This window comes from Schistocerca gregaria, chromosome 2 (assembly GCF_023897955.1).
Source record: "Schistocerca gregaria isolate iqSchGreg1 chromosome 2, iqSchGreg1.2, whole genome shotgun sequence".
NCBI lineage: Eukaryota > Metazoa > Arthropoda > Insecta > Orthoptera > Acrididae > Schistocerca > Schistocerca gregaria.
In genome coordinates this window covers 478,940,624-478,967,016 of record NC_064921.1, presented here as the reverse complement: position 1 = coordinate 478,967,016, position 26,393 = coordinate 478,940,624, and the positions used below count along the sequence as shown (strand labels likewise).

Sequence of the window (26,393 nt, the reverse complement as noted above, 5' to 3'; positions counted from 1 at the left end):
GTCTCGACAGCCAACAAACGGAAGCCATGAGTGAATGTCCAGGATTGCGCTTTGTGTATTGCTCCCTGCAGTCTGTGTTCAACAACATACACTGCGGATGAACAAAAGTACTCAGCATACAAAGAGGGGGAAACTGTAGGCCCCACAGCTGCAGGAAGACCACTGATGGTCACTAAAGAGTGGGCCTCTCAAAAGATAACCTTGCAGAACCTCATTCTCCTGGAGATGGGAGGTGTTACGGGTACGGGAGGTGCAAACATGTACCTGAAAGAAAGTTTCGGGTAAAAATTAGGCCCCTCTCATGTAAGGTTGCAAAGATGTGTTGGCACCACGTGGTACCATAAGATTTATGCAGATCGTACAAGACTGTGACAAAGTGTTGATGCTAAGTAGAAGCCCTTTGGATAGCCGACTCCAAGTGGACTAAATTATGTGCAGTGGAACAGTCTTGGTGAAAACCATCCTGGGTCAAAATCAGAAGGTCTTGAGATTCAAGGTTCCAATAACAGCCTTCAACTCGCCATACATTCAAGTAACTTACAGAGGAAATTGGTTAAACTGATCGATGACAGCTGCCCATCTGATGAGATGGTTTACCTAATTTAAAAACTGGAATAAGGACACTTCCTTGCTGTTGGGAAGGGAATTCTCCCTTGTCCCAGGACAGTTAAAATGCGTGTAAAGGGAGTTTGGAGAAAATGGAATGCAGGTGGATAGTGGACCAATGCTGAGGCCTTGGTGAAATACTGAAGATAACCCCACTCAGGGTAATTCCCAGGACACATGTAGGAGGACAGCAACCAAAAATGTCCCTGATCTTAGTCGACACTTGCAAAGAAGAAATATCTAGCCTCATGACACCTACACTCCATTCCCAACAAATCCATTTCTGGCATTTAAGAAAATAATGGGCCCAGGCATGAAGCTGTTTAAAAGCCAAGAGGTGGTCACGAGATGGAAGCCATTTGTAGTGTTGCAGGGCATAAAGGTAGTCTTCAATAGCTTCAGCAATTTCAGGGGTCCAGAAAGGGACAGTCTTCTGCCCGACAGAGTCCGAGGAAGAAGAAACCACTGAAACACCTGCCAAATTGATGGCATCAGTCAAACTCCATATGAGCTCATCAATGCCGCCGTATGGTGGAGAGGTTGGGGTGGCAGCCAAGGAAAAGGCATTCCAATCTACATTACGAAAGACCCACCTTGGATGGCATCCAGGTAAGTGATGCTCAAGAAAGAATAAGATGATCAGAAAATGATCACTGTCACACAAATCTTCATTAACTCCCCTCTGAACAGAGGGGAACAATCCAGGGCTACAACCTGAAATATCAACGGCCAAAAAAATGCGGTATGTCACACTAAAGGGTGGGGGGGGGGGGGGGGGGGGGAGGGGGTCCAGTGTTTTGTTGAATACATTACAATGCCCAAGGAGAAGGAAATGGGGAGGGATTGGTCGAAGGAGACCGAGAAGAGCAGGAGGCATAGGTGGCTGGTCTGGTGGGAGATAAAAGTTAGCATATATTAGCCCAGACTCTAAATGGTTCCAAATGATCATTGCTTCCACTGCAGTATGAAGAGAAACACTGGAATTAACAATGTCTGTGCAGGGCAATGTAGACACCACCAGAGGCTCACATAGGACTGACCTGGTTCTGGCAGAAGGCTTGGAAACCACCAAGAGTCAATATAAATGAGTATCCGCGAAACAAGATTCCTGAAATGCAACACTAGCTACAGAGTAGAGAGAGATGAGATTGTAATTCAAGACAGCAAGGGTAATAACTATTACAGTTCCATTGTAGGAGACAGTAGCACAACAGGTCAAATTGATGCCCAACAGTCCAGAATCGGTCACTGTGCCAAGTCTGTATCTGTCACCGGTAAGGATGGAGTGAAGTGCACGAATGTAAGACTGGACTAATTGAGAAGGAGGGAGCAGCACCCATGGTATGCTGGTTGGACCTCACCACAAGACTTGTGTATCTGCTCCTTCCCCTCCGGAGGGCGAGAAGAGGTGTGGTCAGGATGAGAGCAAGTCATAGTAGTACGAGGATCCAAAAGAAATGAGCAGCCTTGATGCCCACAGAGCATTAATCCTGTGTCTAACTAAGTAACAGGCTTAGAGAGGGTTTCTTCTCAAGCCAAGGAGAGGGAGGTTTTGTGAGGGGATGGAAAGAAGGAATGAAGGAGGAGGAAAGACACAACCGAAGCAAAGGGAGACAGACTGTGTGGAGACAGTTGAATTTCTGTTGGGCCTCAGGGTAGGATAGTCATTTGAGGGTTCTGAATTCCAGAATCTCCTTTTCCTTTTTACAGATCGGGCAATCTGACTAGTGAGGAGTATGTGGGCTGGAAAAGTTCACACACTTGGGCAGTGGGTTTGCAAGGACTCCCATCATGGAAGGGGTGGCTGCAGTCACCGTAAATAGGATTTGCCCCACATTGCGAAAACATGACTAAAATTGAGGCTCTCCAAACAGATGGCATGGGAGGTGGGACATAGGACTTTACATCACAACGGTAAACTCCCCCCCCCCCCCCCCCCCCCCCCCCCCCCCAAAAGCCAGGATGGAACCACCGGTACTAATATGATTGTTCCTGGGACCATTCGGAACTCACTGGACGAAATGAGCGCCACACCGTTCCAGAACAGTTCAGAGTTCCTTGTCAGATTGAAGGAGGAGGCCCCTGTGGAAAATAATATCCTGGGTATATTTAAGAACTGGTCAGGAGTAAAGCTCAGCAGATTGTCTCCTAAGCACTCACAGGTACAAAGAGAAGCCAACTGACTGGCAGAAGAGGTTTTACTCAATAGCAAACTTCATGTCTGTCCTGGAACAAATCAAGTAAAGCAGAAAGGGTTTTGCCAAAAGCCAGTGAGTCAGGTCATTCTTCCAGGGTGTGGGCGGGTTGGGGAAGGCCAAAAAAGAAAAAAACTGAAGCACAGACAGAACTGTTTCTGTCTGAAGAGACAGCAGTGGAAGAGCAGCCAGAAGTATGGAGCTTAGCATGCTTCATGTTCAGCGCATCTGCACAGGTGCCAAACACTCCAATCAGGTGCTAACCCTGTGGATGCCACCCACTCCTAGGCATACACGAGGTACCAGAAGTGTGATCACAGTGCTGTCAGGGGGCTCGGCCAGATGGGTACATAACAGCTCCACCAGGAGGGGACATATATGCTGGTGATCTAACTTTGGGGGGGAGGTAGTTTATGACCTAAGGCAGATACCCAAATGTCATGGGATACCTCATAATATCATGTCGGTCTTCCTTTTGCCTGGTGTTGTGCAGCAACTTTATGTGGCGTGGACTCAAGTCACGGGAAGTTTCCCACAGAAATATTGTGCCACGATGCCCCTACAGCTGTCAGTAATTGCCAAAGTGTTGTCAGTGCAGGATTTTGTGCATGACCTGACATCTTGATTACATCCCATTTCAGGCAATTTGGATGGACAAATCATTCACTCACCTTGTCTGGAACATTCTCCAAACGAATCGCAAACAATTGTGGCCTGGTGCCATGGCGCACCGCCATTAATAAAAATTACATCATTGTTTGGGAACACGATATCCATGAATGGCTGCAAATTATCTCAAGTATGCAAACATAAGCATTTCCAGTCAGTTATCAGTTCAGTTTGACCAAAGGGCCCAGTCCATTTCATGTAAACACAGCTCCAGCCCATTAACACCAAATTTCGCTGCACTGTGCTAACAGATACATTCATTGTATGTCCCACATTGATATCGGTGATTATATCACACAGTGTTGCTTGTCTTTTAGCACTGACAACACTACGCAAATACCATTGCTCTCAGCCATTGGCCACTGTGTTGCCTGTGGTGAGAAACAATGCCTGAAATTTGGTATTCCTGGCACACTCTCGATCCTGTGTATCTCTGAATACTAAATTCCCCAGTGATTTCCAAACTGGAACATCCCATGCGTTTAACTCCAACTACCATTCCACACTCAGATTAAGTTAATTCCTGTTGGGGGGCCATAATCCTGGCAGGACCTTTTCACATGAATCACCCAGTACAAATGATAGTCCCTTCAATGCACTACTCTTTGTACCTTGCTTAGGCAATATTATTGCCATCTGTATATGTGCATATTGCTATCCCATCACTTTTGTCACCTCTGTGTTTCTGGCAGTTGCCATCTTTTCTATGTCCAACATTCCGTACCTCCCACACTGTCTTGGGATTCAAAGCAAACTTATTTATTCAGAAGCAGACACTTTACAGCAATACACCACAATTCTCACTGCAGCCTTCTTCACTAGACATAATTAAATCACCAGACAAATTCAAAAACAGATTTCCCAGGCCATCACATCCATTCCTGGTACTATTTATATATATATATATATATAAAAACCTTAGGAGTGCATCTCTTGTCTCTCAATGTTATCCTAGTTTTAAATGCATTAATCAGCTATTTCAACAAGGATATACCTTCCTAAATTCATGCTCTAAAATTAGGACCAGTATTGTAAAACATTTTGCCCACCACATTGATAGAATAGCTTTTCCTAACCTTGCCAATCTCCACAACAGCATTGTCCGATACCATGCTGCTTCTGCACCCAGTTCCCTACCCAATGGCTGATTTGAAGGGAAAATGGTTAAACTGCAACATTGTCAGTCTCTTCATCCATTATGTGACACACCAGGAGTATTTAATGTATGAGGCAAAAGGCACATCCTGGAGAGCCTAAGTGTAACTATCCAAAGGCCTCACCTTCAGCCCCACTCCCATGTTCAACCAAACTGCCCTTGTCAAATATTTACTGTCCTACACTCGTAGTCTCTGCTGGAAATATCACTTTGCCACAAAGAAAAATAATCCTGATCCCACTCCTAATATTCCAACTCCTCAAGACACTATCCAAATTGAACCCTGCCTGGAACAGTTCCGTCCTCCATCACAGTGGGACCCACCTCCTCTTCCTCAAAATCACCCTCTCCAAACCTTCCAGGAATTTCTCACTTCCAGTCTTGACTCTCAATCTTTCTTGAAAAACCTTAATCCTACTCCCAACATCACCACAGCCGAAGCGCAGGCTATCCGTGATCTGAAAGCTGACCGATCCATCATCATTCTTCTGGCTGACAAGGGTTCCACGACCATGGTACTTGATCGTCGGGAGTATGTGGCTGAGGGACTGCGTCAGCTTTCAGACAACTCTATATACAAAGTTTGCCAAGGTTATCCCATTCCTGATGCCCAGGCGGAGCTTCAAGGAATCCTCAGAACCTTAGGCCCCCTACAAAACCTTTCACCTGACTCCATCAAACTCCTGACCCCACCGAAACCTCGCACTCCTACCTTCTACCTACTTCCTGGCCGCCCCATTGTAGCTGGTCACCAAGCCCCCACAGAACGTATCTCTGCCTACGTAGATCAACACCTCAACCCATTATGTGCAGTCTCCCACCCTTCATCAAAGACACCAACCACTTTCTCGAACGCCTGGAATCCTTGCCCAGTCTGTTACCCCCGGAAACCATCCTTGTAACCATTGATGCCACTTCCCTGTACACAAATATCCCGTACGTACAGGGCCTCGCTGCAATGGAGCACTTCCTTTCACGCCGATCACCTGCCACCCTACCTAAAACCTCTTTCCTCGTCACCTTAGGCAGCTTCATCCTGACCCACAACTTCTTCACTTTTGAAGGCCAGACATACCAACAATTAAAGGGAACAGCCATGGGTAGCAGGATGGCCCCCTCGTATGCCAACCTATTTATGGGTCACTTAGAGGAAGCCTTCTTGGTTACCCAAGACTGCCAACCCAAAGTTTGGTACAGATTTATTGATGACATCTTCATGATCTGGACTCACAGTGAAGAACAACTCCAGAATTTCCTCTCCAGCCTCAACTCCTTTGGTTCCATCAGATTCACCTGGTCCTACTCCAAATCCCATGCCACTTTCCTTGACGTTGACCATCTGTCCAATGGCCAGCTTCACACATCCGTCCACATCGAACCCACCAACAAGCAACAGTACCTCCATTATGACAGCTGCCACCCATTCCATATCAAACGGTCCTTCCCTATAGCCTGGGCCTTCATGGCAAACGAATCTGCTTCAGTCCTGAATCCCTGGACCATTACACCAACAACCTGAAAATAGCTTTCGCATCCCACAACTACCCTCCCGACCTGGTACAGAAGCAGATAACCAGAGCCACTTCCTCATCCCCTCAAACTCAGAACCTCTCACAGAAGAACCCCAAAAGTGCCCCACTTGTGACAGGATACTTCCTGGGACTGGATCAGACTCTGAATGTGGCTCTCCAGCAGGGATACGCCTTCCTAAAATTCTGCCCCGAAATGAGATCCACCTTTCATGAAATCCTCCCCGCTCCACCAAGAGTGTCTTTCCGCTGTCCACCTAACCTTCGTAACCTCTTGGTTCATCCCTATGAAATCCCCAAACCACCTTCCCTACCCTCTGGCTCCTACCCTTGCAACCGCCCCCTGTGTAAAACCTGTCCTATGCACCCCCCCCCCCCCCCCACCACCACCACCACCACCTACTCCAGTCCTGTAACCCGGAAGATGTACACGATCAAAGGCAGAGCCACGTGTGAAAGCACCCATCTGATTTACCAACTGACCTGCCTACACTGTGATGCTTTCTATGTGGGAATGACCAGCAACAAACTCCATTCACATGAATGGACACAGGCAGACAGTGTTTGTTGGTAATGAGGATCACCCTGTGGCTAAACATGCCTTGGTGCACGGCCAGCACATCTTGGCACAGTGTTACACCGTCCAAGTTATCTGGATACTTCCCACCAACACCAACCTATCCGAACTCCGGATATGGGAACTTGCCCTTCAATATATCCTCTCTTCTCGTTATCCACCAGGCCTCAATCTCCGCTAATTTCAAGTTGCCGCCGCTTATATCTCACCTGTCATTCAACATCATCTTTGCCTCCACACTTCTGCCTCGACTTACATCTCTGCACATACTCTTTGCCTTTAAATATGTCTGCTTGTGTCTGTGTATGTATGGATGGATGCGTGCGCGCGCGAGTATATACCTATCCTTTTTTCCACCTAAGGTAAGTCTTTCCGCTTCCGGGATTGGAATGACTCCTTACCCTCTCCCTTAAAATCCACATCCTTTCATCTTTCCTTTTCCTTCCCTCTTTCCTGACGAAGCAGCCGCCGGTTGCGAAAGCTAGAAATTCTGTGTGTGTGTGTGTGTGTGTGTGTGTGTGTGTGTGTGTGTGTGTGTGTGTGTGTGTGTATGTGTGTGTGTGTGTGTGTGTATGTGTGTGTATGTGTGTGTGTATGTGTGTGTATGTATGTGTGTTTTATTTATTGTGCCTATCTACCGGCGCTTTCCCGCTTGGTAAGTCTTGGAATCTTTGTTTTTAATATATTTTTCCCATGTGGAAGTTTGTTTCTATTTTATTTAACACAATAAAGAAACAGAGATAAATCCTAGAAAAAAGACAGTGCAGACAATTCGTTAAAAGATCAGACAAGACAAGGCATTAAAACCAAGAAATGAAAAAGAATAAAGAGAACAATAAGTTGGAAAGGGCAAAGGCCAGGCCAGGATGGGCCACCCAGTAAGGACTACCAAGGGACCCCTTTGGAGGTGTGGGCAGCCAGAGAGGAGGTGCCTCACCCGTCCTACAGGCACTACGTGGCACCTAAAAGGCCTATGTTACAGCAATGAATTGAAACCACCTTCATGGGAAAAACTTAACACCAGGTCAGCTGAGTTGGCATTGTCTGCTGGCACCACAGAAAGTGTGTCAGGGAGATCAAGATGCTGCCTCAAAGTAGCCAAATTAGGGCAGTCTATGACTAAACGGGTCACTACCAGGTGGGTTCCACATTGGCAGTGAGGGGTATCCTCACATCATGGGTCAGCCAATTGTAGGCAATGTGGAGTCTAAGAGGACGGTGGATCCCCTGCAAGAAGCATGCACGAAGACTGCCGCATGGCTGTCTCCTTAATTGTCCTGTTTGTTTGGGGAGATCAGGGCAAACAATTCTGAGTTCGAATTCCAGCAATCAATGGCTTATAAACAACCGAAGGTCTAGTTCTGGGATCCCCATTTCTAGCATTGGCATCCTGGTGGCTGGCTTTGTCAACCAGTCAGCTTGTTTATTTCCAGAAATCCCAACACGACTAGGGGTCCAAATGAAAATGACTGGACACCCAGCTTTATGGAGGTCTGAGGCGAGAGCTCTGACAGCTGTAACCAGTGGGTGGGGAGAGTTGCACTGGTCTACAACTTTAAGGCTGCTAAGGCAGTCACTACAGAGTAGGATACTCTTGCCAGTGCAAGAATGAACATGGCTAAGGGCTAGTTTGGTGGCCATCAATTCAGTAGTGAAGACACAGCAGCCATTTGGCAGGGAGTGGAGTTCTCTACATTGTGCATGTGTGTACACAAATCCTGTTTGGCCATCGGCTGTTGAGTGATTGGTTCCTTCTGAACCTGGATACATCCCAAGGACAGCCAAGAACAGGTGGCAAAAAATCGTGAGGTCAGCGGAATCTTTTGGATCAAAGGAGACTGAGGCAAATCAGAGGTCATGGCACAAGCTACGGGGGACAGATGCGATGTCTCCCTGAGCAGAGTTGACAGTGGAGGAAGTTACAGCTCTGGAGGCATTCAGCAATAGTAAACACAGTTCTAGGTCACTATTGTGGGAGGTAGAGCTCCCTTCCAACCATATGCAAGACTCTCATAATCAAGACGGGACAGAATCATGGCTTTGTAGAGCTGCAAAATGATACAGCAATCTGCACCCCAGCTAGTGAAGTGTATCGAGGTGTTGCCAGCACTTTCACTTAGTTGGCACAGGTAGGGAAGCTATGTCAGCTGGGAATCTAAGACTAGTTCCAAAAGGTGGTGCGTCTCAACTACAAGTACTAATTGATCATCTAGGTAAAGCTCCGAGTACGGGTGGGCAGTACGATGACGGAGAAATGCATGACACGAGTCTTGTCAGATGAAAATTGAAAGTCATGGTTGAGAGCCTATGACTGCGCCTTTCGTATGATGCCCTGTAGATGACACTTGACAATAACCACACTAGACCAGTAACAAAAGCAAAAATCGTCGGCATATAAGGAGGGCGGTACCGAAGACCCCATAGCCACTGTTACACCATTGATGGCCACCAGAATGAGAGGGACACTCAGTAGAGAGCACTGCGGGACCCCTCTTCTCTTGGATGTGGGGATACTTAGTAGTGATGCAATCAGTTGAACATGGAATTCACAGTGCAACAGGAAGTTCTTGACAAAAATTGGGAGTGGACCCCAGAGACCCCACTCAAGTAACACATTAAGGATGTGGTGACGGCATGTTGTACCTTAAGCCTTCTGTAGATAAATAAACAAGGGGGGGGGGGGGGGGGGGGCGGACTCCAGGTGAACCAAATTATCTGTGGTGGGTGAGGGGTAGCCTTTGCAAAAAGGCATCTTGAGATGCAGCAAACAGGCCCCGAAACTCAGGGAGCCAATACAGATATTTGCTCACCATGCATTCGAGCAGCTTATCAAGAACATCGTTAAGTCTGATTGGCAACAACTGTCCATCTCGAGGGGGTTCTTACCAGGTTTCAGTACCAGAACTATTGCACTTTCTCATCACTGGGATGTGAACTCACCCTCAGTCCAGACCCAATTAAAGAGGGCAAGCATGTGATGCCGAGAATCACTAAGAGCTATTTCAGCTTTTGGCTGTGGATGCACTCTGGCCCTCCGGCCGTATCAGAGCAATGGGCTATGGTACTGGAGAATCTCCACTCACTGAATGGAGCATTATATTGCTCCAGGTGTCAGGTAGTAAAAGAGAGGTGCATTTGCATCTCCGCTGTTTTATGATCCAAAAGGCAAGGTGGTAGTTCTCAGATGCAGATGAGCGAGTGTAATGCTCAGCAACAGTGTCTGGATCAGTGTAAATGGCACCATCTACGGAAACACTTTGTACATCTGCAGGGAACTGGAAGTGATTTGTCATCCAATGGTGAAAACGTACTGTTCCCAGGATTCTTGCTTTCATCATTTTATGAGGTAGCGAACAAAGGCACGGAGCCATTTAAAGACAATGAGGTGCTCCGTGAAGGGTGCCACTTATGGCATTGGAGAGCCCACCTACAATCTCTAATGGCCGCAGCAATCTCTGGGATCCATGAGGGTACCGCCTTCCGACAGGGGCATCCCAAGGCTGATTGGTTGGTTGGTTGGTTTAAAAACGGGAGTAGGGACCAAACTACGAGGTCATCGGTCCCTTATTCCTAATAAAACATTGCCACAAGTGTGAGAATAAAACGGACAAAACATAAAACGGAAAGAAGGGAAAAGCCACAAGACTGAAGGAAATGCAACAAACACTAAAAGGAACAAAAGAGGACAAGAAAACAACATAGAGATGCTAGAAACAGAAGAGAGTAAAACATGAAAGCAGATTGTAGTGGCTGGCCAACCACGAAAATAAAAAGGGAAAGCCAGCCACTCAAACACATTACAACCACCACCCTAAAAGCACTACGGTGGAGGACACAGAGGGACAAAAGACATGCGCTAAAACCTACGTAGAGGTATAAAACCCACTCTCACGGATAAAACATGAAACTAAAACTGCTGTGGAGGCATTGTCACCCAACACCGAAAGCAGGGTGCTGCTAAAGTTAAAAGATTGCTGCAGAGTGGTTGGTTGGTTTGTGGAATTGAAGGGACCAGACTACTAGGGCAATTGGTCTCTTTTTCCATAAACTTTAAACACCCACAAGGAATAAAAACAAACAATGGAGATGACAAGAGACGACACAGGACAAGAAAGACACAGACAGAGACGAGACAAAAGGAATTAAAATCACACCGAGTGTAACAGTGGTTGGCTGACGATAGAAACTAAAGGAAAAGCCAACCACCAAGAAACACACTAAAAACCCAGTCTAAAATCACAGGCCAAAGGCCAGACTCAAAACAAAAAAGGACAAACACTTAGATCAAGCGATAAAAAACCCTGCATGAATAAAACTCTAAACTAAATCTGTCATCGCAACGTCATCTGATAAAAGCACAGGAAGCAAATCAGGCAGCACAGACGTCTGCCTGAGCAGAGTTAAAAGCGGGCAGTCCAACAAGATGTGGACCCCAGTCAAAGCTGATCCGCAGCGACATAAAGGTGGGTCCTCGCGGCGCAATAAATAGCTGTGCGTTATCCAGGTGTGGCCAATGCACAGTGGGCAGAGGACAACAGACTCCTTGCGAGAGACCCACAAGGAGGAGTGCCACACACCGGTAGCCTCCTTGATGGCCCAAAGTTTGTTGGGTGAAGGAAGGGTGTGCCACTCTTCACCCCAGGTGCAAAGTACCTTTTGCCGCAAAACTGACCTGAGGTCACTCTCCGAGACGAGAGCGAGGGAAACACTGGTTGATACTGCCGCAGAGCGGCTAAAAGTGGGCAGTCCAGCAAGTAGTGGACAACTGTCATTTGGGAGACACAGCGACACTGAGGTGGGTCCTCCCGACAGAGTAGGTAACAATGTGTTAGCCATGTATGGACAATGCGGAGCCAGCAGAAGATAACCGATTCCCTGCGAGAGACCTACATGGAAGACTTCCACACATTCACAGTCTCTTCAATGACACACCAGTTTGTTCTGCGTACTGTTATGCTAATCCATCTCCCAAAGCTGGAAAACCCTGTGGTGTAAGACAGAATGCAGGTCAGCTTCGGAGATGTCTATCTCCAGAAGCGGTTTCCGTGTCGCCTGTTTGGCCAGCCTGTTGGCAAGTTCGTTACCGGTGATTCCGCTGTGTCCTGGGTTCCACACAAACACCATGGAACGGCGGAACTGTTCCACGGCATAGATGGACTCCTGATTGGCTGCTACCAGAGGGTGGTGAGGGTAGCACTAGTTGATAGCTTGTAGGCTGCTCAATGAGTAAGCACACAACAGAAATGCTCTGCCAGTGCATGAGTGGATGTACTCAACACTGGGAGACACAGTGAAAACACTGCTACCAACTGGCAAGAAGTGCTGCTCAAAATGTCCTCCATGAACATATGCAAAGCCTATGTGACCATCCGCCATTGAGCTGTCGGTGTAAACCACTTTAGAGCCCCGAAACACATCAAGAATCGAGAGGAAGTTACAGAGAAGAGTGGCAGGGTTAATTTGCGTTCACTATGGAGGCATATATGAATGGACCGCAAAGAGAGGTGGTAAAGGGAAGGACTCCAGTTCAGAGGGAAGGGACCGCATGCAAACTGTAATCGTTGGCCCTGATCTGGGCCACCAATGCTGGAGACGGACTGCTGCGAGTGGGAGAAGGATACGGTAATTCGGATTCTCAGGGGAACTATGAATGTGTGCTTTGTAACTGGCGAGCAGTTGTGCACATCTGATCTGCAGTGGAGGGACACCAGCCTCCACCAGTACACTCGTCACCGGACTCTTCCTAAAAGCTCCTGTCGCTAATCTAACCCCACAGTGGTGCACAGGGTTGAGTAAATGTAATGCTGAAGTGGCTGCTGAACCATAAACCACACTCCCATAGGCAATTCGGGATTGGACAAGGGCTCTATAGAGCTGCAGCAGCATACAGCGATCTGCACCCCAATTGGTTTTGCTCAAGCAACGGAGGGCACTGAGGTGCTGCCAGCACTTCTGCTTAAGCTGAAGATGATGAGGGAGCCAAGTCAATCAAGCGTTGAAAAACAGTCCTAGAAATTGATATGGCTCCACTATTGTGAGTGGATCGTCATTAAGGTAAAGTGCGGGTTCTGGATGAACGGTACGACATCGACAGAAGTGCATGACACACGACTTTGTGGCTGAAAACTGGAAGCCGTGGGCTAAAGCCCATGACTGCGCATGGTGGATGGCTTCCTGGAGGCACCGCTCAGCAACAACAGTACTGGAGCAGCAGTACAAAAAGCAGATGTCATCTGCATACAGAGAAGGTGAAACGGAGGGCCTGACAGCTGCTGCTAAACCCTTAATGGGCACTAAATATAGAGACACACTCAATACAGAGCCCTGTGGGACTCCATTCTCCTGGATATGGATGGAACTATGCGAGTCACCAACTTGGACATGGAAAGTACGGAGCAACAGGTAGTTTCGCGTAAAAATCGGGTGTGGTCCCCGGAGACCCCACTCATACAATGTGGCAAGGATATCATATCGCCAAGTCGTGTCATATGCTTTATGCAATTCAAAAAAGATGGCAATTAGGTGCTGCCCCCTGGAAAAGGCTGTCCGCATGGCAGACTTGATGGACACAAGATTATCAGTGGTAGAGCAACCCTGGCGGAAGCCATCCTGACAAGGAGCCAGAAAGCCACGTGACTCCATGACACAACCTAACAGCCGACGTACCATATGTTCCAGCAGCTTACAAAGAACGCTGGTAAGGCTGACGAGCCGATAGCTAAACACATCAAGTAGGTTTTTATTGGGTTTGAGCACCAGAACGATGGTGCTCTTCCGGCAATGGAAAGACACCATTGCACCAGATCTGGTTGAAGATGACGAGATGTTTAACCATCTAGCTATGGATGCGAGCAGGCCCAGGAGCTGTGTCGGGGGAATGTGCAAGGGCACTGGGGAGCTCCCACTATGCAAATGGGGCGTTATAGGATTCTCTGCAACGTGTAGTGAATGAGAGGATGTTCCCTTCCAGCCATCATTTGAGAATGCGAAAGGTTGGGGGGCAATTCTCTGACACAGAGGCTCGAGCACAGTGCTCAGCAATCACGTTTGCGAAGGTACGTAACTTGCCATTTATGGTAACACCGGGGACAGCAGTTGGGGCCTGTTAACCGAAAATATATTTGATCTTCGACCAGACTTGGGAAGGTGACATGGCACCCAATGGTGGAGACTTATCTCTCCCAACACTCCTCATTCCATTGTTTGATAAGGTAGCAAACACGGGCACGGAGCCATTTAAAGGCTATGAGGTGATCCAGGGAAGGGTGCGCTTATGCCGCTGTAGAGCTCGATAGAGCTCGCCAACACTCCTCAATTGCTTCAGCGACTTCCAGCAACAACCAAAGGATGCCTTACGCCTCGGGCACCCTAAAGAATGAGGGTTTGCATTTTCTGCCGCAGAAACAATTGTGCTAGTCACCTGCTCAACCATCACATCAATGTTAGTGTGTGGGGGGGATTCAGCGGTGACAGCAGAGGTGAAAGTTCCCCAGTCCTGTGACAGCAGAGGTGAAAGTTCCCCAGTCCACCTTGTTCAAAGCCCATCTGGTCAGGCGTCCGTGTGCCTGATGCTGGGGCAGTGACAGGAAGATGGGTAAGTGGTCACTACCACACAGGTAGTCATGTGCTCTCCGGTGGATAGATGGGAGGAGTCCTGGGCTGCAAATTGATGAATCAATATCCGAGTAACTACCTCGAGCCACACTGAAATGTGTGACGGCCCCAGTACTTAAGAGGCAGAGGTCGAACTGAAACAGTGAAGTTTTGACATATCTGCCTCAGCCAGTACCGTATTTAATCTAAGCTGCCCTTGTTTTCCCCAGTTTTTGTAATCCAAAAAACCGCCTGCGGCTTAGTATCGAGTGCAAAGCAGAAGTTCTGAAAAATGTTGGCAGGTGCCGCCACAACTAACTTCTGTCGTCGAATGTATGTATGGCTTCGCAGGCACCAAAACCTCTGTGTCAGTAAATAAATTTAAAAAAGGTGGAAGACGAGCTTGCTTTCTCCACCCTGAGTTTCGACACTGCCTTTTCATACATTATCCAATGAAGTAAATACAAATTCCTTATTGTTATCTTCAAATCTAGCAGCATTTCAATGTGCTACGAAAATCCGACTGGCAAGACTGTCAGCATGGCCAACTCTGCGTACTGAATTTTTCCCACCTGTGAGAAGAGATGGTTGCTAATAGGAACTTTTATAAATTGTGAATCACATGGAGTATTCTCTTCACCATAATAATAATAATAATATAAACATTTTTCCATGTATTCTTTCGTGTTTGCTGCGATTTCATTTAAATCCTGTCTGCCTACTAAACTACGAAACTAGAGTGAGACAACAGCAAACGTGGAAGAATATACATATCATGTCATGTTTATATTCCTATTCTTATGCCGAATAGTGATACAGTCAGAAATGAAGCACGGCAATTGATTATATTTTTAAATCTATGATGACTAATTTCTATGCAGAATGTAATGTACTAAAGAGGTGCCTGCAAAGATTTTCAAACGGAGAAAAATTTTCGCTAAACTCTCTTTCAGCTCATCTATCATGCTCAGTCTATTATTTGGTTCTTGTTGATTATCAACGAAAGCAGCAGGCAGTGTAAGTAACAACAACAAGCTGTCTCTTGCCATTGTTTCACTAATGAGCCAATTTCTCTCTTTTTTTTAAAAAAAACTAAGATAAGCAATCAATTCAAACCAGACGAAGCACGTGAAAAAGGAAGAGTACCCATATAAATACGGACGGTGCGCCTGACGCAAAGCAACGGCTACCTGGTAAAGCTTAAGTGCTAAGCCTAAGACTCTAAACAAACTACTATATCTTTATAGTCATTTATTCGACCTAAATTGTGTCTCATATTACAATGGACCAACTCTGTTTCGATTTGGAGGTGTGGCCTAAACTTTTCTCTCCCCTTGAATTTCGAGTCTCAGACTTCAGGTGCAGCTTAGAACCGGGAAAATTTTTTTCCTCGATTTTGAGTCATTTTTCAGGTGCAGCTTAGATTCGAGTGTGGCTTAAATTTGAGTAAATATGGTAAGCACGGAGCAACCCCACAAGGGATTATGGGCATTTAAATCTCTGAAAAGTAGGAAAGGTTTAGTGAGTCAATCAGTGCAGTTAATACATTCAGAGATACTACACCATCTGGAGGAAGATTTACATTGCAGACAGTTATTTCCTGCGTCGTCATTATTCTGACAGCCACAGCTTCAAGGGGGTTTGAAGGGGCACATGTTCAGTACAGACTGAGTTTAGGACATAAATATAAACTCCACCTGACACTCTATTAGTCACTATGGTTCCTGTAATTATCCCTTATAGCTGCGAAGGGCAGGGGTCTGCATTGTTGGAAACCAGGTTTCCTTGAGGGCAATGCAGATAGCAGGTGCAAACAGTTGCCATAGCTCAGTCAGGCAGTGGAAAAAACTGCCGCAATTCCACTGGAGGATGACATCATGAGACAGGGAAGGCAAGGAACATTCAATGAGACAGTTTATGCCTGAGAGTCACCAGCTGTCACAGATTTGTTGTCTGAGCAGTGTATACATATTGTGTCTGAGGGTCTGGCGAGATCTAGGTTGGCAGCGGACGCCATAATCTCCACCACATCCTCAGCCGCAGAGCTTTTAGATAGTGGTGGTGTGGGTGCCACGGCAATTTCCTTGGTCTTAGGGGTTTGCTTTTTGGATTTCTCTCACTGCTCCTTGGGTTTCCCTGGCTAGGAGGACTTCACTGGCTCAGCTTCCGCGACTGAGGGTGAGCGTGAAGCCCTATGACCAGCTGCTTTTGGGCTCTTCAGCCACTGGCGGGTGTCGTCTTTCCCACTAGAAAAAACAGGAAAGGGAGTATCCCAAGGGACCCCTTCCTAGCGAGAGCAGCCAAAGAAGTTGTACCCTTCTCGGGCTTAGAAGTGAGGACGGATTTTGGTGTGTGTGTGTGTGTGTGTGTGTGTGTGTGTGTGTGTGTGTGTGTGTGTGTCCTGAAGTAGGTGGTGCAGGAGCAACAGGGAGGGAAATGTCCCCCACCATCAAGGGGGCAGGTGTAGTCTTCTTGCTCTGAGAGGTGACCTGGGTTGGTGGAGCTGATGGTGCCAGAACTGTTGTAGCGACAGCTTAAGATGATGTCATACGCACAGGATGCAGGTGTTCAAATTTTGTCTTAGCCTCAGTGTATGTCAATCTGTGCAGGGTATTTTACTCCATGATTTTCCTTTCTTTCTGGAGAATCCTGCAGTCAGGTGAGCAAGGAGAATGGTGTTCTCCGCAGTTGATGCAGACGGGAGGCAGGCCACACGAAGTATTGGGATGTGATGAGTGTCCACAATCTCGGCATGTGATTTCCAGAACTTAAAGCACTGCATCGGGGGAGGGCTATAGGGCTTTACATCACACCGGTAGACCATTCCCTTCACATTCCCGAGCTATGTATCACCCTCAAAGGCCAAGATGAAGGCTCTGGTCGCAACCTGATTATCCCTCAGACCCCGATGGACACGCCGGACGAAATGTACACCTCACCATTCTAAATTGGCGTACAGTTCATCGTTGGACTGCTAAAGAAGGTCCCTGTGAAATATGATACCCTGGACCACATTTAAGCTCTTATGGAGTGTGATGGTTACAGAAACATCCCCAGCTTGTCACAAGTGAGTAATGCCCGTGACTGGCCCAGAGGATGCTGTTTTGATCTAGATTGACCCAGATCTCATTTTGGACAAGCCCTCCACCTCCCCAAACTTGTGCTCTAAATGCTCAACAAAAAACTGAGGCTTCGTCATGAAAGATGACCCATCAGCTCTCAAACATACAAGGTACCGGGGTGAATAAGATCCACTGCCATCCTTATCCCTACGTTCCTCCCATGGTGCGCCGTGGAGGGGAACAATTTGGGGCCGCACTTCTGTGCATTGAATTGAGCTTGTGATCGCTTAGAGACTGCTGGTGTTTCACCACCAGCAGATGATGGACTATGCTTCACCCCCCCCCCCCCCCCCATGGGTGCCACTCAGCCACAGCAGCAAAGGCCAAAAGGCCACCTGGCAGGATGGCCATTGCCGGGAGTCCCGATGCCCCAGGGGGATGGACATCTACCCCTTGGCATTTGTGGAGAGTGAACAGCACCGGCATCAACAGAGTGACCCCTGTGGACATGGTGCTACAACCCATAGGGTACAGGACGGCCTGACCACAACGGACTGGCTACCGTGCTAGATATCAGGTGCAAAAAAGTCCATGGAAAATGCACCCAGGAAGATGTCCTCACCCAAGAGATAGAGAATGGAGAGGACTGCAATGCAACGACGAGAAAGTGGGCTGCAGATCTCAATGCACAGTGGACACGACTCACCTTGTAAGGTGCCGTTCCCCAATTGGCTCGCTCTTCGGGAAAATTTTGAAGAATGGAGCTTAAACCCTACAGGGGACCAACACATAAAGGCCAAAACGTGTGAAACTATGTTTAGTCGCCTCGTACGAAAGACAGGAATACCTCGGGTCTAATCTAACCCCCAGACCTGGAGGGGGTGGTCTTGGGTTGAGGCATATGTTTTTTTATTTGGTAAATTTAGTACAGTATCTGGCCTGTTAATCAACAGTGATTGCAGCTGGTGCACATTTGCATAGGAACGGAAGATTGGTCAGCTTTGAAGGAAGCCGTTTCCACGCCGTGGGTGTGAATTTATTCGCACCACTTCATCTACTAGATGAGAAACCTATTTTCTTCGTTCCCTCCTCCAAGGTCCCACAGATTAGTACCAACTATTATCTTTGCCTCATTCAGGTCTATTAGATTTAGTTAGGGCCATATGTTACTAGTAGGACTAGCAACGTGCTTTGCGAATAATGTCCAAACTCAGTTGCTATTTGTGTTATCACCATGGTCCCACTAATTATGCCTTTCAACCTTGAGTCCGGTAACCGCATGCTGTTTAGTTTGTCTCAGTACATTTTATTATTTATTTTATTATTATTATTATTTCTTTCTTATCTCAGACTTATGTCTGGTCAGAAGTAGAAAGTGACGCGGACCTTGATCAAGCGTGACTTCCTTTTAACTGTACGGTATATGTTATATTGCATTTAGGAACTTTCGGGTAATTGAACATGTATCAATAATTACGGATTTCTGTAGTTGTATATATAAGTTTGGAGGTAGCTGTATTGGATTGATGTACTGGTGGATATTGTGTGGTATGACTCCTGTAGTTGATAGTATAATTGGTATAATGTCAACTTTATCCTGATGCCACATATCCTTGACTTCCTCAGCCAGTTGGATGTATTTTTCAATTTTTTCTCCTGTTTTCTTTTGTATATTTGTTGTATTGGGTATGGATATTTCGATTAGTTGTGTTAATTTCTTCCTTTTATTGGTGAGTATGATGTCAGGTTTGTTATGTGGTGGTGTTTTATCTGTTATAATGGTTCTGTTGGTGTATAGTTTGTATTCATCATTCTCCAGTACATTTTGTGGTGCATACTTGTATGTGGGAACGTGTTGTTTTATAAGTTTATGTTGTAAGGCAAGCTGTTGATGTATTATTTTTGCTACATTGTCATGTCTTCTGGGATATTCTGTATTTGCTAGTATTGTACATCTGCTTGTGATATGATCTACTGTTTCTATTTGTTGTTTGCAAAGTCTGCATTTATCTGTTGTGGTATTGGGATCTTTAATAATATGCTTGCTGTAATATCTGGTGTTTATTGTTTGATCCTGTACTGCAATCATGAACCCTTCCGTCTCACTGTACATATTGCCTTTTCTTAGCCATGTGTTGGATGCGTCTTGATTGATGTGTGGCTGTGTTATATGATACGGGTGTTTGCCATGTAGTGTTTTCTTTTTCCAATTTACTTTCTTCATATCTGTTGATGTTATGTGATCTAAAGGGTTGTAGAAGTGGTTATGAAATTGCAGTGGTGTAGCTGATTTATTTATATCAGTGATTGCTTTGTGTATTTTGCTAGTTTCTGCTCGTGCTAGAAAGAATTTTCTTAAATTGTCTACCTGTCCATAATATAGGTTTTTTATGTCGATAAATCCACTTCCTCCTTCCTTTCTGCTTAATGTGAATCTTTCTGTTGCTGAATGTATGTGATGTATTCTATATTTGTGGCATTGTGATCGTGTAAGTGTATTGAGTGCTTCTAGGTCTGTGTTACTCCATTTCACTACTCCAAATGAGTAGGTCAATATTGGTATAGCATAAGTATTTATAGCTTTTGTTTTGTTTCTTGCTGTCAATTCTGTATTTTTGTTAGTCTTTGTCTATATTTTTCTTTTAGTTCTTCTTTAATATTTGTATTATCTACTCCTATTTTTTGTCTGTATCCTACATATTTATAGGCATCTGTTTTTCCACCGCTTCTATGCAGTCACTGTGGTTATCCAATATGTAATCATCTTGTTTAGTGTGTTTTCCCTTGACTATGCTATTTTTCTTACATTTGTCTGTTCCAAAAGCCATATTTACTTCTGTTATCTTTAGTAATTGGTCGAGTTGTTGCTGCCAGTAGTTTTAGATCATCCATGTATAGCAAATGTGTGATTTTGTGTGGGTATGTTCCAGTAATATTGTATCCATAATTTGTATTATTTAGCATGTTGGATAGTGGGTTCAGAGCAAGGCAGAACCAGAAAGGACTTAATGAGTCTCCTTGGTATATTCCACGCTTAATCTGTATTGGCTGTGATGTGATATTATTTGAATTTGTTTGGATATTAAGTGTGGTTTTCCAATTTTTCATTCCTATGTTTAGGAACTGTACCAATTTAGGATCTACTTTGTATATTTCCAATATTTGTAGGAACCATGAGTGGGGTACACTATCAAAAGCTTTTCGGTAATCAATGTATGCATAGCGTAGCGACCTTTGTTTAGTTTTAGCTTGATATGTCACCTCTGCATCTATTATCAGTTGCTCTTTACATCCTCGTGCTCCTTTGCAACAGATTTTTGTTCTTCATTTACAATTTTGTTCTGTGTTGTTCATGTCATTAATTTCTGTGTAATGGCTGAAGTTAATATTTTGTATATTGTTGGTAGGCATGTTATGGGGTGGTATTTAGCTGGGTTTGCTGTGTCTGCTAGATCTTTAGGTTTCATGTAAGTTATTCCATGTGTAAGTGTATCAGGGAATGTGTATGGGTCTGCAATGTAACTGTCAAATAATTTAGTTAGATGTGAATGTGTTGAGGTGAACTTCTTTAGCTAGAAATTTGCTATTTTATCTTTTCCAGGGGCTTTCCAATTGTGAGTAGAATTAATTGCTTTGGTGACTTCATGTTGCAAAATTATCACTTCAGGCATTTGTGATATCATCTCGTATGTGTCTGTTTCTGCTTCTATCCACCGTGCATGCCTGTTATGTTGTACCGGGTTTGACCATATGTTGCTCCAGAAGTGTTCCATGTCTGTTATGTTTGGTGGATTGTCTATTTTAATGTGTGTGTGTTATCTATTGTCTGGTAAAATTTCTTTTGGTTTGTGTTGAATGTTTGTTTTTGTTTCCTTCTATTTTCACTTTTTTTGTATCTTCTAAGTCGTTTGGCCAATGCTTGTAATTTTTGCTTCTTTTCATCTAATTGCTCTATCGCTTCTTCTTGTGAGATTTTACCTAACCTTTTTCGGTTTTTTTTCCCTGACATTTGATGTCATAAATTGTGTTAGCTGTCCAATGTCTTTTCTCAGTTTTTCTATTCTGATCTGCAGCCTGTGTTGCCATGCTGGTTTTGTGGGTTTCTTCTGTGTGTTGGTTGGTTCTGATCTCTGCCTAGTGTGTATATTTAGTGTAGTGAGTGCTCCTATATAAACCAGTAGTTGTAACTCTTCCATAGTTATGTTTTCATTTATTTTGTTGTGTATGATCGTGTTGATAGTTTTTATTGTTGTTTCGACTTGTGGGTTATTTGGCGGTCTATGCAAGAATGGTCTAATGTCTGTATTTGTGTCTTTGTATTCTACATATATCAGCTAAAATTTTTCTTCTATATCTAACATGTGTGTCACTTTGTGTTCTATTTGTACTTGTTCTGGTGGCAGTCTTAAGATTTCGTTTTCCTCTGATTGTTTAATTGATGTGTGTTGTTCTTTGTTTGTTTGCTCTGGGATGTTTGAGCCCATTACTGTATTTTCTTCTTCTTCTTCTGATTGCACATTATTTTGTTCCAGTATTTGTTGTACTTGTTGTTTGATGTTTTCTAATTCTGACTGGGGTATACTGTTATTTTTGATTATTACATGGGTCTAATCAGCTAGTCATTGTTCTGTGAAAATTTTTAATTCTGGGTATCTGGTAATAAATGTTGTGTATACTTGTGATCTGTATCCAGTTGTGTTGGTTCCTAGGTTTGTTGCTTGGTAATAACAGAACATGAGGTGTCTATTAACTTCATCTGACCATCTCATCCTCCGTCTTTGTTTTCCTTCTAGGGTGGTTGCAGGAAGCATATCCTGCAAAACACCTCTATTTGGATTTAAATCATTTTCCAGTTGGCTAGCAGTGTCATCACCATTATGGGCGGGCATAGAGTTCAAGCGTCGTCCCTGACCATGACGGCACTTGTACGAGGCTTCTTTAGTTGTGTCCTGAACCAACTAATCACACTAAAAGGGGAGTTAGCCCTATTAGTGGTGAGATTACTGTTAGTGAAACAGTGTAATTTGAAACTGAACATTTCACAATTAGTGGTGTCAGGATGAATCGTGCAGAACAATATCTGTCGCGCAGGACTGACGGCATGTTTATACTGTATGCGCTCTCCATTAGACAAGACTCGTTGCGAGCGGAATAACGTGCCCGTGAGACTCCAATGTACATGAATACACATATCTTATTTTCTCATTGTAAACCTCTATACTATTGTGGCAGAAGTTTGGTACACACAAACGAATATGTGTATATGCTTCTGGTCCTTGGTGCATATTATAAGCGGGCTGGTGTTGCCGCTTGTGAATTTGGTGCCAGATACCCTCATCAATGCCATCCACATAAATGTATGTTTCATCACCTTGAGCTGCACCTTTGGAAGTCAGGCTATCTCCTTCCATCATGTGACAGAGGTCACCCACAGACTCACTGTACTCCAGCTACTGAGGAAGCTATTCTGGAGGTCATACGCCAAGAAAATTCAGCTGCGTGTCTCGCAACAGTCGGTAACGTGCTGCACCCCTACCATTATACTTTCACACAACAACTGCATCCTGCTGATCGCCGTCAGCAGATGCAATTCCGTGAATGCTTCCAACGACGACAGGAAGCCAATGATGACTTCGCGAACACTGAAATATAGTCGGATGAAGCAAAATTCACTTGTGTGGGAGTCTTCAATATTGCACAATGCTCACTATTGGTGTGAGGTTAACCCATACGTCACCCACAAGTTCGCTTTGGTATCATCGTCTGCACCAGAATATTGGGCGAAAGGCGTTTAGGTCCCTACATGTTGACTGACCGGTTGGCTGCTTGAAGGTATCATGCGTTCCTCTCCTACTATCTGCCTGACGCGCTAGAAGATGTTCCACTACATGTTGGGCAGCAGATATGGTTCCTACATAATGGTGAACCACCACACACTGTATTTGGACAGATTTCCAGGGAAATAGCTCACACATGGAGGCTTAGACATATGGCCACTGCGTTGAACTGACCTAAATCCCCTGGATTCTGGATTTCTTCCTGTGGGGCTGGGGACACCCGAAGGAGTTCGTATACTTTACTCCACCAACGAATGGGGAAGAATTGGTAGTGTGTATTCATGCTGCTCTTGTTACTGTGGATGCAGCGTTTCTGTGAAGGGTCCAGAGGTGTGTGATCTGGTGGGTTGCATAATGTCTGGGCGTGCAGGGAAGTTGCTTTGAGCATCTGTTTTTCTGAAGACAACGTATACTGTTGTGAAGATCATGTTGCCATTAATATGAACATTATTATTGTCACTGGTTGCCAATGTGTGACAGCTGAACGCTCATATTACATGTGGCATAAATGACAAGTACATGTGTGTTATTGAACTTCGCTATCATCTTTAGCATCTCAAAATTGGTATTGTTTCTATAGTTATTCTGTCCTACTACAGGTCATTTGTTTCAACTGTATTTCTTTGTCTAACAACTTGTTTGTTACGCTCAGCATTACAAAGTGTTGTAAATTTAGAAGCAGCACCACCTCGCAGGATTGAATTCTCAACCTTCTGCATGCTAACCCAAAAATCTAACCAGTGCACCAACTGTACAGGACAACTACTGTGTGCAAACGGAGGTAATAACCATACATGTGGTGACAGTGTTGCCAAATTGCCACTCTTCAACGTCCTTTTTCTGCCAGTTGTACTTGCCGGCCGAAATTTTGTGAAAGACTTAAGATTTTAGAATCAAGTCGACTTACAGCAAAGAAGAGTGAATCTTTGACACTTGTGCAGGCAAAGTCAGAAAACCATTAAACAACTGTCAGAGATCCCGAGATAAGTGCCAAGAAGTGGCTCTAAATGCATCAAGAATTTTATGTGCTGTAGTTTACACAGGGGAATGTATTGTACTGAGTATGGCCACAGCACGAGCATCATTTGAGAAACACACTGAATCAACTCTTATTTGTGTGGGCTATTTTTACAGTTTAATTTTATCCTCGTGTGTGAAGTGTCATTGTAAAACAAATCATTATCTAGCTAAAATCCGACAAAGAACCTCTACAAAACTTCGGTAAATTAATCAAGAGCCTGTGGGATTAAGTAGATTTGTTGGTCATCGTCATATGGAGCATTTACCACTGCCCTGGACAAAGATCATTACCCATTAGACACCATAATCAACTAATACTCTCTGCCATTTCCTTTCTTGATTAAGTAGTAATCTTATGTAGCAGCACAGTCATACATATCAATTTCCCAATACAACCATGTTAAAAATATAAAGAATTCCACCCCACAGTATTTGGAAGACAAATTAATATTATTAAAGCCCACATTATAATCATTTAATTAAGGTGGTCATTTATGCCAACTCGTACACAAGGTTCCAATAATTGGTTACTAATGACAGCAGTTGTCACACAGGATTTTTACAAAACAATTATTTTAGTTTGCTATTCAATCAAGATGAAATGTCATTAAAATGCTTTGGTTCTAGTCGAGCGACTCCAGCAAAATTAATGACTTCTGTGGTAATAATTTGGCTGGCAGTCTGAAAACTATCCGCAAGATTTGTACTTACTGACTTGGCTTAATTTTCAGAAAACAGGAAGAGGCTAGGAGTTGAACTGTTTGGTATAAACATTTTTGAGAAATAAGGAGGCAATCCACAAATTAAAAATGTGACACACTGTCCAGTGATGTCTCACCAAAGTAACTGGAAATTACTCCAATATGATAAAGCGGTCAGTTTTTGCTTCATTCAAAGTGGATTTAATGAATTAAGAGAGTTATGCTCATAACCTGACATATAGTGTGATTACATGCTAATGTGATGATTTACCTGAACTGGCAGTAACCACTCAGTTGCCATTTACCCTAAGATTCCAACTAGGATTAATTGCATGCAAGCTGCGAACAATCGATAACTGTGGTTTTATTATACAGGCCATGAACATTTAAATGGTGTGCTTCACAGTGCCAGATAACATTACACATTTGCATCAAAGTACACAAAGACTGCAAGTAAAATTATGCTTTATTATGGCAAGGGTAGGCATTCAGTGTATGAAGCTGTGAAGTACAGCTGAAGGAACTATGTTGCAGAGTCAATAACTAATGACTTCAATCAGACCGTAAACTGCAATTTTGTAGGAATTATAATGAAAAGATTCCAAGACAAGAGAATAAAACCATCAAATCAATTTCAAATATGAATGAAAAATTTAAGTGACACCAGCAGAGACATTAATTATCAGATAAGATTGATTTGATAAAAATAGTTGATAAACTGAAGTGTGCGATACTGGTTCTTCAAGTTACAATTAAAAGGTAACCTTTCAACCTAATCAGGACCTCGAGCTATGCTGCAGATCAGTATGGGACAGAAATCTAGTATCAACAAGTTTGGCTAGCAAAAAAGTTTGATATTTTAGCAAAATGCAAAGATCGATAAACCAAACGGGCACACCCCTAAGTGATTCTTCGAAGAGCTACAGCAAACTAAAAATAGTTTAGGAAAGCTGGGCAGGATCAGTCAGAATGTTTATTATGGTGTCTTGAGAACTCCAGTGTTGGTAGATGAAAAGAACCAAATGATTATAGGATTTTGTCAAAACCTCAATGATGATGCCAAGACTAACAATGGCAAAATGCTGTCAGAAAAACATCCAGCTTCAATAAATCACTAATTTAAATCCTACATCTTAATAATCTCAGAAGAAGTAAATGCCCTAAAGAGAATGAAGTCAACAAGTCTTTGTATTATCAAATAAGGAATCAGATTAATCAAATGAAATTTGATATCTGGAAAGTTCGAGGAGGGGGGGGGGGGAGAACTAAAACAACATGAATAATAATTACTCGCAATTAAGTTAATGACTTCCTGTTTACAAACAAAAATTAAAAAGTCTGCTATGATCCTACTGTATACAAATTCCACTAAAACCAAAGATACAATTATTTATAAAGGCCTACCAAACAAGTACCACTAAATTGCCATGATCTTATCTCTATGAATA

The 26,393-nt window shown here is 44.3% G+C and overlaps 1 protein-coding gene across 1 annotated transcript in view; it reads right to left on the bottom strand.

Moving 5' to 3' along the window:
- LOC126327169 (glucose-induced degradation protein 4 homolog) overlaps positions 1-26,393 on the bottom strand; it is a 91,600-nt gene that overhangs the window by 64,143 nt on the left and 1,064 nt on the right. The gene's annotated exons all lie outside the window — the stretch shown is intronic.